This window comes from Symphalangus syndactylus, chromosome 5, assembly GCF_028878055.3.
Source record: "Symphalangus syndactylus isolate Jambi chromosome 5, NHGRI_mSymSyn1-v2.1_pri, whole genome shotgun sequence".
Taxonomy (NCBI): Eukaryota; Metazoa; Chordata; class Mammalia; order Primates; family Hylobatidae; genus Symphalangus; species Symphalangus syndactylus.
Window position 1 is genome coordinate 109697292 of NC_072427.2, and position 15331 is coordinate 109712622.

Sequence of the window (15331 nt, forward strand, 5' to 3'; positions counted from 1 at the left end):
AAAGCCAGGTGAACTATAAAATAACCTTGCATACTCACAACAAGCGAATAAAAAATATACAGACGACAAAAGCAAAGTTCAGAATGTCAAAAAATAGCAACAATAAAGAAATCCAGTTTTGATGAAAATTAGCAGAGACAACAGAAATATACCAAGATTGCATTTGATAAGAAAATTTCCTTAAAATCTGTGAAAATAGAAACAGACATGGCTGGAGGTAGCGATATTAAATTGATAGTGAGGGAATGTAAACAGCAAAATGAAAAATCGTGATATATAGACATGCATTTTACATCAGATTGCAGGTGACATGATGGTTAATTTTAGGTGGCAACTTGACTAGGTCACAGTACCCAAATCTTTGGTCAAACAATGTGAATACTTCTGTAAAGGCAGTTTTTAGATGAGGCCAACATTTAAATCAGTAGACTTCTAATAAAGCAAGCTGCCTTCCATAATGTGAGTGGGCATCAACCGTTCAGTTGAAGACCTCAAGAGAAAACAGATTGAGAGCCCCAGAGAAAGAGGAAACTTTGTCTCCAGATTGTCTTCCTCCTTGAGCTGCAACAGTAACTCCTCCTGGCATCTCCTGCCTACTGGCCTGCCCTGCCAATTTTGGACTTTACCACTCTCCCCAGTTCTGTGAGCCACTTTCTTAAAAGAAATATCTTATAGAATTTTGATGTGCATCTGGTAGAATTTCCATGTTCTCACTTGTAAGTGGGAGCTAAATAATGAGAACACATGGACACATAGAGGGGAGCAACACACACTGAGGTGGAGAGTGGGAGGAAAGGGAGGAACAGGAAAAATAACTAATGGGTACTAAGCATATAATACCTGGCTGGCAAAATGATCTGTACAGCAAACCCCCATGACATGGATTTATCTACCTAACAACCTGCACATGTACCCCTGAACTTAAAATAAATGTGAACAAAACATTAACAAAAACATTCCTGCTTCTCTCTCTTCCTTCCTCACACATATATGGGTGTGCATGTGTGTGCATGTGGGCATGCATGTATGTGTCTATACATACATGCACATACACATATAACGAAGAAAATTTTCATATCTATATGCAATGAACTGAATGTTTGTGTTCACCCAAAATGTGTATGTTGAAATCCTGACCCCAATGTGATGATATTTAGAGGTGGGGCATTTGTAACATGATTAGGTCATGAGGGCACAGCCCTTGTGAATGGGTTTAGTGCCCTTATAAAAGAGACCACAGAGCGCTTTTTTCCACTATGTGAGGATATAATGAGAAGTTAGCAGTCTGCAACCTGGAAGAGAGCTCTCACCAGAACTCGAGCATGCTGATGGCCTGATGTCAGACTTCCAGCCTCCAGAACTCTAAGAAATAAATTTCTGTTGTTTATAAGCCAACCAGTATATGGCATTTTATCCCAAACTGGCTAAGACAATATATCTACACACACGCATGCACACACACACACACACACATACACACACACCCACTGGTTCTGTGGTTCTCTGGCTAATACGGTGACAAAATCAAATGATGACACAAAGTAAAAGTTCCATACAAAAATTATCTAGTTAGAAATAGGCACTGAGATGATCGCTAATGAAGCACTATGAATCTGTACTGTCATTTTGCACTTTATTGCTCCTTATTATGTAGCTGCAAAATGAAGTTAACTATATTTTTAATAACTGATTTGGTAATTTCTAAGGTGTGCTACACATTCGAGTATTAGTCTGTTTGCTCTCTATTCCCCTCCCCTTATCTGTTGAAGTTTTTCTGATGTAATATAAACATATACCACATATACTTATATATATGTGGTATATATATACACACACATATGTATATAAACTTAAGAGTTTGTATACACACACATACACACACACAGATCAAAAGAATCACCACTAGAGATTGTTTGTGCTAAGAACCTGTTTCTAATATAACAAAAATAGAGAGGACTGGGTATGGGAAGGAAAGCAAGAAGAATGAGGAGAAATTGCATAAAGAGAAGAGAAGGCCAATCTGGAGAATCATGTTACAGGAGACCTAGATGGAATTTGGAATCACATTCCCCATCTATCCAAAAGTCCTGTCTCTACACAACTTGCCAATCTAACAGACCTGGATTCTTGTAAACCACCCTGTAGGAGTAGGGGCCTTAACGACACCAGTACAAATGGTAACATGAAGGGAGAAACTGCCACACTAATTGATTTGGATCCTGTAAGAACCACTGGAGAATTTCTTAGTGAGTGGTTGTGATGCTAGAACCATAGATACTAGTATATAAAAACCTTTTATTATCATTAAAGAGATAAGTAATGCACCTCTGCCTGTCTTATGGAATGGATGCCCAGCCCTAAGGGATCTTAACTCTCAAACCTAGTCTTGATACTTCTTCTTATAATGAGTTGACCAAGCAGTGCCATATTTAAAATGCTGCTCTAGAGAGATGTGCTTAGCAGGTCTTCATCATTATGTTATTTTCACAGTGGTTGTATACTCAACAGTTTAGGACCCAGGAAGTTAATGGGTGGAGGGCATTCCTTGCATAGAATTCTGTGTTCAACATTAACGTGATCAAATTTATTCACTGGTACTTATACATATGTAATGTAGAATAAATAATTCCATGACACCAAAGGTGAGCATGGAAGATTCAACATGCATCTACTCTTATGCCATCACATACTCTGTGCTATCTTATACAATACATTTCAAAAATAGCTAATCTACAAATGTGGAGACTGTAATTCACCTAAAGAGATTATATCACAATAAACTGGATTATGCTCATTTCTATTAAATTCACGTTTAACACTGCTAATATTAACTGCATAATAATTCTAAATACAAACTACATGCTGATTCTTCGTGTTTTGTATATTTATGATTTTTACATTACAGCACTTTTTAAGAATGCATTGATTTTGTATTTTATAGTCATAATCAAAATGAAACAGAAAAATAACCTCCCGCCTCGCCCTTCCGGCAGCTCCTGCAGCCGTAGCCCAGGCCGTGCGCCCCGCCCTTGGTGCTGCTCGGCGTGCCCACGGGGTCCCCGGGGTCCCGGAGATGGCCTGGCCTCATGCGGCCTCGCAGGTCCTGCCCCTGTGGCTGTGGCGCGCAGCATACCGAAGGAGACTGTTGATATCCTGAATGATGAAATTGAAGAGGAAAGGAAAATCCAGAAGCATAAAACCCTCCCTAAGATGTCTGGAGGACGGGAGCGGCAGTTAAATGGGACAGAAGCTAAATCAGTGGGAAAAGTTGCCGGAGAAAGATCGCTGTCACTTTCAACATTAACAACAGCATCCCACCGACACTTGATGGTAAGGAGGAACCCTCGAAAAAGGGCAGCAAGTTGGAGAACAGGAGCGTGAATTGGCATCACCTCTCAATTTCTTGGTCTAAGTTATAAAGAATGGTGGCAAGAAGGCCCTTGTGCTGGACTGTCACTACCCAGAGGATGAGGGTGGGAGAGGAGGAGGTTGAGAGTGACCTTTTCTCTATCAGACTGAAGTAACTTTCAGTCCAATGGGGAGTCTCAATGAAAGGACACTAATTTTACACTCAACACAGGTTCCCTGGACTCGGCCTTATATGACCACCTAATGGATCCTTGTGAATGAGGGGTGGCCAACACGTTTGCCGATAAGCTAATGGAGCTCAGCACAGCCCTGGCAGAGCAGGAGTACATGACTCTTCTTGAAGACCTCAGAAGTTCTGTGAAGAGCCAGTAGAACGGACAGACACTGAAAGCCATAGTTTCATGGCCGGCTTTGGCCGGTGATCAAATCCTACCCTGAAGCCAGACACGTGCTTTAAAATGGTTGTCATCCTATCACCACTGGGAAAAATAGCAAATTTAAATTATTTCTTTTGTGCTCCCATTTATTATCATTTGTTTTTTCTGTACAAATCTATTATTTCTAGATTTTTATATAACACGATAGACAATAAAATGGGTTTGTCTCCTCAAAGACAAAAAGAAAAATAAATATGTCTGAAATTTTGTGGTAAGATTACAAATAATTAATTCACCAACTCGAATGCTTTCTATATTAAGCATGGTACGTATATCTTAAATATATTCACATGTAGAACTATGTCAGTAGGTATACATTTAGATATGTGTATGTGCTCTAAAATCACTAGTAGAATGGAAAAAAATTAAGGTAATAATAAAAATGATCATTAATATAATAAGCCTATAAAATAATTATGCTTACAATCTCTAATGTAGTAAAAAATCCTGGAAAATTTAGGACATATATGTGTATTTTGTGTGTGCGTGTGTGTGTGTGTGTGTGTGTGTGTAAACTGAATCTGATTTTTAGAGAAAGTTGAACTAGTCTTAATGTATCTTTTCTTTCTAGTAGGAGCAAGGAAGGTGAGAGGGTTGTTAATGTACTCAGTCGCTAAGTAGTTGAAGGCATTCCTTTTTTTCCTCTTCTTTCTATATTTTCCCTTTCTATTTATTGTGTGGTGAGTTAATAAAACTTTGCTATAATCAATGGTAAAGAATAGAGAAAAAAATATAACCTGCTCACTTTTTTTTTTGCCAAAAATTATGCTCACAGAATCAACATCTACGTTTTTTGTTGAAATTAAGCTTCCTTAATATTTATTATTGCAATGTCCTTACTTGTGTTTTTTTTCAATTAATAGATGTCACACCACACAACTGAATATACTATGTAATAATAATAAAAATAACAGTAGCAACTATCATCTTCATTCCACATGGTTAGAAAGACACAGGCATTACATGCTTATTTTCAATGTCAGCCTGTAAATATCCAGAAACTGGAAATCTTACTAAACTAAATAGAGGTTTTGACTGAAATTAGACACTTAGGTATTAACAAGCATGTCACATTAATTAATATAAAAGAAAGCCAGGATTATCTGAAGTCTAAACTCTTCCACATCCTCTGTTGAATCTATTTGCTACCTTCAAAAGAACTTGAGAAATACATGATCAATTTACTTTTATCTTTCATAAATACTTTAATGTAGGGTGGACTGTTAAGCAGGAAGATATGCATTCGACCCCATCGTGAATCTGAATCAGTAAAATACTCTGAGAATACCTTTCTCGATGAAGCAAATTAATTTCTCCAGGACAGCAGGTAATGTAGTTAATATCTTTTCTGCCTTTGCACACAACACTCTGCTCTCTTGAAACATTTGCATCTACCTTGCAGAAGGAAATTGCTCATCTCCAGAAACCTTTAGTCAACAGATTCATCATGCATTCATACACCAGATCCATCTTAGTTTTGGATTTATACATCCTCAAAAACAAATATTTATGCCATTTATTTCCAAACTTTCTGAATATTTCATATACTTTTGGCTCAAAACACCTTAGCAATTATCAGAATGAATCCATTATTGTACTATAAATATGCAGATATTCACTTCATTTTCAAATTGAATGAACTGTATATTATACTTAGCTGTCAAATTTCCATTTTAGGAAACTCAATAGGGAAACCAGAAGATGCCATTAATGTACTTTAAAAACAAAAATTAGTATAAAATGCTCTCCTGACATTGATTCCACATAAAAGACTTTAAAAGAAAATGAGCAGTAGAATATGTTCTAACAAGAGACATAAATTGTTATTTGTTTTACTTAACACAGCCCTGCAATCCACCAGTTTATGAAGTACAGTTATACTCTCAATACCAGAGTTTGATGTCATTGATTAAATAATATGCCTGTTAACATGTAAATCAGCAGTAGTTTAAGCAACACTATAATAAAAAGATTACTATGAGCACTTTAGGTAAGCAGTACCATTACAGTTACTAAGGCTCTCTAAATATTGTAATTTGGAGAAGAATGTAAATGATAGTTCACTGGTTTTTATACAATATTTTCTGCTTTATGCAACAGGAAAAAAAAAAAGAATCTTATAACAGACTACTTGTGAACATAATATATTGGAAAGTATATTCTGAGAAATTTCTACCCAAAAGATTTTATTTTTAAACTCATTGGTTGATACACATATATTGCACATCAACATTATAGAGAAATACAAGAGATAAGTAAGTGGAAGGAACTTGCTGAAAAATAAAGCTTGAGAACTGCTGATAAATCACAGTAAGTTTCAGATTGTGACATTTCATTGTAAATGGCACTAAAACATTAAGAATTCTGTTGTAACGTTATTGTTTTGTCTTCTAATTAAATGACATCATATATAAAAGCTTTAAACAAAGTAGTTCCAGGAAATAAGTATTTCTCTCTGACCAGAGAAGTTTAAAGATTTCTGAGTTCTAACTTCATCTCTAAGAGGATTTTACTCTCCAGCTTTGCATTTGACCATCTGCAATTTGCAAATGGTACATAACCCATATTTTCACTAATGTATTGAAAGAAAGAGGATAGATACACTTTTGTTCCTAGCTATAACGCTATAATTATTTCTATGCTATCCTAAAACATAAACATCTTAGTAACTTTCAGCTTTCCTATGCTTTTTACATATTAAATCAAATGACACTTCTTTTTGCTTTGTTTAAAAGAATTTTTTAAATTTTATGTTACCTCAAAAATCACATTATGAAACAAGACTAGGGTACAGCTAGTATGTGTGGTAGAGTGAGGGGGAAAGACTGGAACTCCAGCAAATAAGAGTGTGGAAAAGAAATGTCAGATACAGGAGAGTGGAAAAAGAGGTGTGAGATTGAATTTTCTCAGGCAGGTTTTAAGGACTCAATTCATCCAGGAAATCTGAGAATCATATGCCTCCTAGAATTGTCTGCTTAAAGAAGATAACCTGGGACATTTGTCTCTGGGCTCCCATTCTCGTTTGGTTCTTGTGGGGAAGGAGGTAAGCTATGAACTCAGTTCTACCTCCTAACTGCACTTGTCCGTAAGTTTAGTCAAGAACCTGGGGCAGAGAGCAGAAAAATGGACATCATACACTCAAATTGTTATGCTGAAAACAGGTTTGCCTAGAGATGGGATGCTGAAAATTAAAGGATCTGCCACACATAGCCCCACTGTTCATAGTAGTCTGTAAATAAGAACAGACAACACCATCATCTCTTGCTGCCCCCCAACCCCTTATTAAATATGCCTCACACATTATTTAAGACGTATCATGAAATCAGGGTTTCACATGAAAGAAGTCTTACCATCTAACCTTAGAATAATCTCATTTTATTTTTACCTTGTGCATAGGAGGAAGCAAGACAGAGACAGTGACTGAGATTAATAGGATGTATTGTACTTTCTAGAAAATGATTTTAAATATGAATTAAAACTCTTAAAATATTTATTTATTATTTATTTATTTATTTATTTATTTATTTATTTATTTATTATTTTTTCTTTTTGAGGCAGAGTCTCTCTGTGTCACCCAGGCTGGAGTGTAGTGGTGCAATCTCGGCTCACTGCAACCTCCGCTTCCCAGGTTCAAGCAATTCTCCTGCCTCAACCTCCCCAGTAGCTGGGACTACAGGCACATGCCACCATGCCCAGCTAATTTTTGTATTTTTGGTAGAGACGGGATTTCACCATGTTGGCCAGGATGGTCTCGATCTCTTGACCTCATGATCTGCCCGTCTTGGCATCCCAAAGTGCTAGGATTACAGGCGCGAGTGAACTGAAACTTTAAATTATAAAGTCAGCTTTAGGAGGGGAATTTCTGACATTTCTAAAAGAGAAAGGAAAGCACATTGTTTTTTGTTGTTGTTTTAAGAGGTTCAAGACAAATACTTCTTCTGCCCATTAATTAATTATCTCTTTGACCTATTCACATACTTCAAGACTATTCATAAGAAAGGATGTTTTTAACAATTCATATCACCATAAGTCTAATCAAATATTTTGCAAATAATTATGAGAGATTCATGTTTAACTTCTATTTTTTTCAGTATTGTTATATCAAATATTTATACATAATGCCAAGGAAACCACATGAAAGACATGGGTTATTCATATGCAAGTATTTACTGTTTAATATGCCTGGTAAAAGGCCAGGCGCAGTGGCTCACGCCTGTAATCCCAGCACTTTGGGAGGCTGAGGCAGGCAGATCACGAGGTCAGGAGATCGAGACCACAGTGAAACCCCGTCTCTACTAAAAATACAAAAAATTAGCCGGGCGTGGTGGCGGCGGACGCCTGTAGTCCCAGCTACTCGGGAGGCTGAGGCAGGAGAATGGCGTGAACCCGGGAGGCAGAGCTTGCAGTGAGCTGAGATCGCGCCACTGCACTCCAGCCTGGGTGACGGAGCGAGACTCTGTCTCAAAAAAAAAAAAAAAAAATATGCCTGGTAAATTAAATATAAAGACTGAAGTTGATTTAGACTGAAAGGAGTCTTGGTAATTTTTCAAAACATTTTCAAAATTACTAAGTACTACTGTAGCATAATGTTATGAAAACATAAATGCTTTCAGTGGGTAAAGTGGAAGTACATTTTAATGTCATTATGAATAAAGCTTATGTGAACATTCTAACACATATTCTAGATATCTATTTAGTTCTGTTGAGAATTTACCTATGTGTGAAATGCTTAGGTCATGAAATGAGCACAGGATCAATTTTAGTAGATAGTGACTCCTCTAGTTTGAATGTTTGTTTTCTCCAGAACTCATATTGACATTTAATTGCCATTGTAACAGTATATTAGAGGGTGGGACATTTAAGAGGCGATTAGGCCATGAGAGATCCACCCTCATAAATGGATTAATGTCATGATAAAAAGTGCTTTCAGGAGTGAGCTGACAAAAGTTTTTGTATAGGTGTAACTTTTCAACTCATTTGAGTGACTATTAAAGAGTGTAACTGCTGGTTCATTTCATAAGAGCGTTTCATTTTGTAGAAAACTGCCAACATGTCTTCCAAAGTAGCTACACCATTTTAAATCCCAGCAGCAATGAGTGAGTCTTCTTGTTGATCCACATCCTCAACAGCTTTGGGTGTTCTCCATGTTTTCAATTTGGTGTGAGATATTTTTGATGGTATTTTAAATTATACATAATTTCATTTTCTAGTAGTTGCTTACTGTAATAAAAATCATTTGATTTTTGTATTTGGCCTTTTGCCTAGCAACCCTACTAAATTCACTACTTAATTCTGTTAATTTACCTGTCGAATTAAACTTCATATACAATTGTCATAGTCAGAATGTTTCTACCCCTCACCCCCAAATTCATACATTGAAATCTAATCCTCAATGCAATGGTATTAAGAGGTGAGGTTTTTGGGAGATAATCAGGTCATGAAGGCTCCGCCCTCATGCATGAAATTAATGCCCTTATAAAAGAGCCCACGGGAGCTTGATTATCATTCTGTCATGTGAGGACACAGCTACAAGTTGCCATTAAGGAAGAACAGAGCAAGTCTTCACCAGGGAAATTGGCTGGCATTTTGATCTTGGACTTCCCAGTTTCCAGAACTGTAAGCAATAAATTTCTGTTGCTTACAAAGTACCCAGTCTAATGTATTAATGTATTTTGCTGTAGCAGACTGATTGGATAAAGACAACAATGATGACACTTGTGCCTAAGTTTTATTTTTTCATTTGTTTTTTGAACTCATTTTCCTGCCTGATTTTTAGAACTACCAGGACTATGTTAGATAGAAACAGTGATACAGTATATGTTTATCATGTTCAATCTCAGAAAACAAGCTTTCAGTATAGCACTAGTCAATATAAAGTTTTTTTGCTTTTTGTTTTTCTGAGACTGAGTTTCACTCTTGTTGCCCAGGCTGGAGTGCAATGGCGCAATCTTGGCTCACTGCAACCTCAGCCTCCTGGGTTCAAGTGATTCTCCTACCTCAGCCTCCCGAGTAGCTGGGATTACAGGCATGCACCACCACTTCCGGCTATTTTTTTTGTATTTTTAGTAGAGACGGGGTTTCTTCATGTTGGTCCAGTTGATCTTGAACTACCGACCTCAGGTGATCCACCAGCCTCGGCCTCTCAAAGTGCTGGGATTAAAGGCATGAGCCACCATGCCCAGCCCAATATGAAGTTTTTAATATGCTATTTGTAGAAATTCTTCATCAAATTGAAGAATTAGGATTTTTTTTTAGTGTACTAAGAGAATTGCCATATACAGATGTTGAATTTTATCAAATTTTTTTACATTATTTCACACCTAATAAAAATCATTAGATGATTTTGTGTTCTATATTGCTAATATGTATAGTAGTTCTGCTAAAAATTGCTAAATTCAACCTAGCCATAACATAAACCTTTCCATTGTATATTGTCTTCTTACATATACTGAATTCCAATTGTTAATTTTGCTTAAAATATTTGATTTTATATTCATGACAGAATGAATTCATATTCATTTATATTCATAAAGATAATATTCATAAACGAGAGAAGTTTACTTTCTACTGTCTTTGTAAGGTGTTAGTGTTAGTAATATGCTAGCCTCATACAATTTCTTGAAAATGTTCCCTTTTCTCTATTCTCTAAAACAGTTTCTATAAAATTGACATTAGTTCTTCCTTAAGATATTATAGCAATTCACAATTAACTTTTTAAGACAATATTATAAATTATTGAATCAATAAATTTTCTGAATATAAGACTATTTACGTTTCTATATCTTCCTGAATTCATTTGGAAAATCCTATTTTTCAAAAAGTTGATCTATTTCATATAACTTAAAAGTTATTGACATAAAATTGTTTTCCTCTGATAACTGTTTCATGTTCTAATTGATAAAAGAATTTCTTTTCTTCATTTTTACTAAGTATAACTCATAGCTTTTATTTTTTAAGTACAACAACATTCCTAGAGATATGAGCATTTTATTTACCTTTTAAAAAACAACTTTTAGCCTTGTTTGGTTTCTCTTTTATATGATTTATTGCTAAATCATTGGTTTTTTTGCTCATACCTTTACTATTTCCTTTTTTGCTACTTTTGGTTGTGTAGGTGTGAGGGGTGTATTACTCCTTAAGTTATTGATTGTCAGTCTCTATTTCCAGTAAGTGCACTTTTGTTAGAAACTTTTCCATAAGAATTGCTTTTTTGCATCTACAAGTTTCTAGCATATATTCATTATAACTCGTGACCAAAATAAATTCAAATTTAGATTTAGATTTGTTCTTTAAATCATAGGTTATAATATTCGTATATAAGTGTATTTCTAAATGTCTAAATGCATGTGGTTTTAGTTTTATTATTATTTATTATTTCTAGTTTAATTCTACCATGCAGAGAAAACACACACTCAATAATGTTATTATTTAAAATTTTGTTAAGATTTGACTTGTGGGTACTGGTTTTAAATTTTGGTCAGATATTTTCTATTTTGTTGAATGTTTCACGTGAAATTAAAAATAAAATATTCTACTGTTGCTCTTATGTTTTATATATGAAAATAAGATTCGGTTTTTCAAATATATTTTCAGCTCTCTTACTCCCCTACTGATTTTATAGTCTAATTTTTCTATCATTTACTAAAAGAGGGGTTTTTAAAATCTGCAATATAATTATGGATTTGTCACTTCTATTATAGTCATCATTTTTTGTGTATAGAGTATATAAAAATGTAATATTTTTTCTTCTTGAATGTTAGCACTTATCATTATAAAATATTATTCTGATGTCTAGTAATAAATCTTTTCTAGTATTTTATTTTATGTTATATTCATTAGCTGTGTTATTCTTTTAGTTTGTGGTAACATGGTAAATCTTTTTATCATCACTATACTTTGAATGCTGGGTATACTTATAGTTAAAATGCATATCTTGGAAGCATTATATAATTGTTATTGCCATTGTTTTTCTCAGTGAGAGGATTGGTGTAATAATATAATATTCCCTGCTCATCACATTCAGAACCAGAAGTGTGTCAGAGTCTATTTATATAGTCACCTTACATGCCCCACTTTCAGTTTCTATCTCAATATGTGGCACATATAATTCTTCAACAAATAGTAGTTTAATGAAACATTGTTGAAACAACTTTAGTAATTGTGATTCTTGAAAACTACATGTAAATGACAAACATGCAAAATTCTACATTTATGATTATTTCTACATTTATGATTATTTCTACATTTATGATTATTTCTAAGAACTATCTGAAATGCACAGTGAATTCATTTAAATAAAGAATTTTGAAACCCTTAACTCTTGGCTGTTACAGAGAATCTGATCATAGGGTAGATAAAATTAATAATTATAATACGTAGAAATAAATACACTTACAGATATAGCAAAGAATCTTCTTCAGTGACTCCTGAAGAGGAACATTTTTAATCATACTGTACCAGAGAGTTTGAGAAAGCTTCCTTGAGGTCAAACCTTGCTTAAGACCTGAAGGCAAATTAAAAATTCAAGTAAAGAATAAGGAAAAGGTCATTGCAAACAAGAGGAATGTCATGTGTGAAGGCCTAGAGGTGTGAAAGTAAATCTAACACATGACAAAAGTGCATCAGAGGTAACTAAATGCTTGGGGCATAATTGATCCCATTAAATATTAGTCAAATAAAGACATGACAGAAGTATAAACCTTTGACATTTATTAATTCCATAGTAATCAACCCTTCATATGAATAGCCTCAAAAATGGCTCTGATAAATTATGAAAGCTACCAGGATATAGAGAAAGATAAGAGTCATGGAGGAATACAATATGAGAATGAAAAAGACTATCATGTTTCTTCAAAATATTTACTCCTACTCTTCGGGGCTGTATATTGCAATTAGATCAATCATTCTTCTGCTAAACACATGAAGTATTTTCTTACATAAAGTAGACATTTTTAAAAAAGTCTAACATTTATTTGAGAGTATGTACAGTATGATCTTTATATTTGTTAGTAATAAAAATGGTTTTAATTACAAATTTCATTTACTTTTCTGAAATGGAAATATTTGTGTGTTTTTTATACATTCAATGCAGATAAAAAGGTTTTTCCCTGCAGAGAATGTTTTTCACTTAAGAATAATATACAGTCATGTGAAACTTAACAACAGGGAAATATTCTGAGAAATGCATCATTAAATGCTTTTGTAGCTTTGCAATATCATACAGTATACTTTCACAAACCTAGATGGTACAGCCTACAACACACCTAGACTATATGCTATAGCCCATTGCTCCTAGGCTACAAACCTGTACAGCATGTTACTGTACTAAAAACTGTAAGCTAATGTAACACAATGGTATTTGTGTATCTAAAAATATCTAAATATGGATGGGCGCGGTGGCTCACGCCTGTAATCCCACCACTTTGGGAGGCCAAGGCAGGCTGATCACCTGAGGTTGGGAGCTTGAGATCAGCCTGGCCAACATGGTGAAACCCTGTCTCTACTAAAAATACAAAAAATTAGTTGGGCATGGTGGCATCTGATTAGGCCATTTCTCCGTTCACAATGCCTGCCAGAGAGTAGACACTTATTAAATTGTACTTAAATAGATGCACATGTACCTCAAGGGAATAGTCAAACTCATCACTTTGTCAAGAATGTTTAGGTTACATAGCCTGCATCAAGAAGAAGTTATTATTCATTTAAGTGTACTGAATGTAAGATTGAAAAATTAAAATTCCTCAGACCTTATCAACAGCGTCGCACTACTGAATATAAAGTTTGCTTAACATCTTATTACATTTTAGTTGGCACAATATGGACAATAAGTTGTTGTAAATAAATATGATGTTTTAAAGAAACATAATATCTAAAGAAGGAAATGCCTGTTCAGTTTTCAAAAGCAGCATGTAGGAACTTAAAGACCAAGAATGAGAAACGGAACCTACTAACTGTCAGCTTAAGCTTGTGATTCAAAACTAGCTTTAAAGAGTTAGAATTGCCTTATAAGTACAGCACAGGGTGTCTAAGGAATAATAAAAAAGAAATGAGTTTAATTGCCAGTATGTTACAAATGGGTATCATTTTACTTCTTTAAAGTGTTGCCTTATTTTAACACCCTTTTCTAATTAAAAGGCACGTTTTAAGAGCTTAATTGTTGATAGTGCTTCACCCTTTTACTTTAAATTATTGATATGCACAGGTCTGAAAATACATTGCTCAGGGCACACGATGCCCCAGATGAATTCAATGGCTAATTTTCTAGGATAAGGACCACTGTACAGATCCATAAAAATCAAAAAAGTGGAATGCTGCAGACTTTTAACTGTCACCGGTTGTTCAAACTCAGACTATGCTTCATAGGCAAAGAAGTACTAAGTCACACAAATCAGTCGCTTTCTTAAACGGCCCTGTGGTACTTTGCCCTATTTCGTACTTTGTTGCTACTGTACTTACTTTCTTGTCTGATATTTTGAATTCTTAAGTTAAAATTAAACAAAATGTATATATGTCATAAAAGGAAGAGATAATAGTCATGGAGATTGTATTGTGCAATTAGTAGCTATAAAATTAAAGAATTGGAATGATGATTAGTGAATTTTGTTGATGTAAGTCTTTAACATCCAGTGGTGTATTATTTTGTACTACAAATTATCTTGATATTGCTAAATCTATGATCAGAGGTATACCTAAGAGAAAATTATTGTTCCTTTGAAGATGGGACTCTATTAGATTATTGCTTTTGTCTTTCAAAGACATAGGCATTTCATTTTTTAAATAGCTTAGATTTTAACTTTTTAAACTCCAGATAAAGCAGGATTTAGATATTTTCATATAGTTCTGTGTTAAGAAATAATCATAATGTAAATATGTTATTATTAAAATAATGTTAATATGTTAAATGATACTTTCATTTTTTAAAGCATTTGGAATACCATTTTCTTCTTCCTATGTTTGGATTTTAAAGAAATAAATCAAAAAATTAACCATCATACCATTCCTTCAGTTTCATAGCTACTAATTGCCTAATAAAACTTCTATAGCTATTATCTCTTTGTTTTAGGACATAAAAACATTTTGTGTAATTTCATTTCTTTATGGGTTCAAAATATCAGACAAAAAATTAAAAAAATTGAGAAAACTTAATTTTTGCATAAGCTATTCAGCTAAATTTGAAAAATAATATTTGTATTTTGGACTTTTTTTTTTACTAAAAGCCCATCGATGTTCTAAAACTCTTGAAGCCAGTATTCAAAAACGTGTGCAGAGTATCCGCAGACAGAGAAGCAGTCTAATCATGTAGACCTCAAACACCGACAGGAAAACCAATTTTCTCCACTCTCCTTGCATTGCTGGCTTTATTTAGCGCAATAATAAAATAAAGGATTTGGGCTTCCGGGGTAAGGCTTAATAAATAACAATAAAAATGTTTTTAAATGGACAGTGAGTAAATTACAGACTGGTTGAACAGTATGTCTCTGTTGAACAGTATATCTCTGTCCTGCAAATAATTTAAAAAACGTTCT

At 34.4% G+C, this 15331-nt stretch overlaps 1 pseudogene; it reads left to right on the top strand.

Moving 5' to 3' along the window:
* The first annotated feature begins 2182 nt into the window (after positions 1 to 2182).
* On the top strand, positions 2183 to 3847 carry LOC129481811 (complement component 1 Q subcomponent-binding protein, mitochondrial-like; annotated as a pseudogene).
* Positions 3848 to 15331: the final 11484 nt, after the last annotated feature.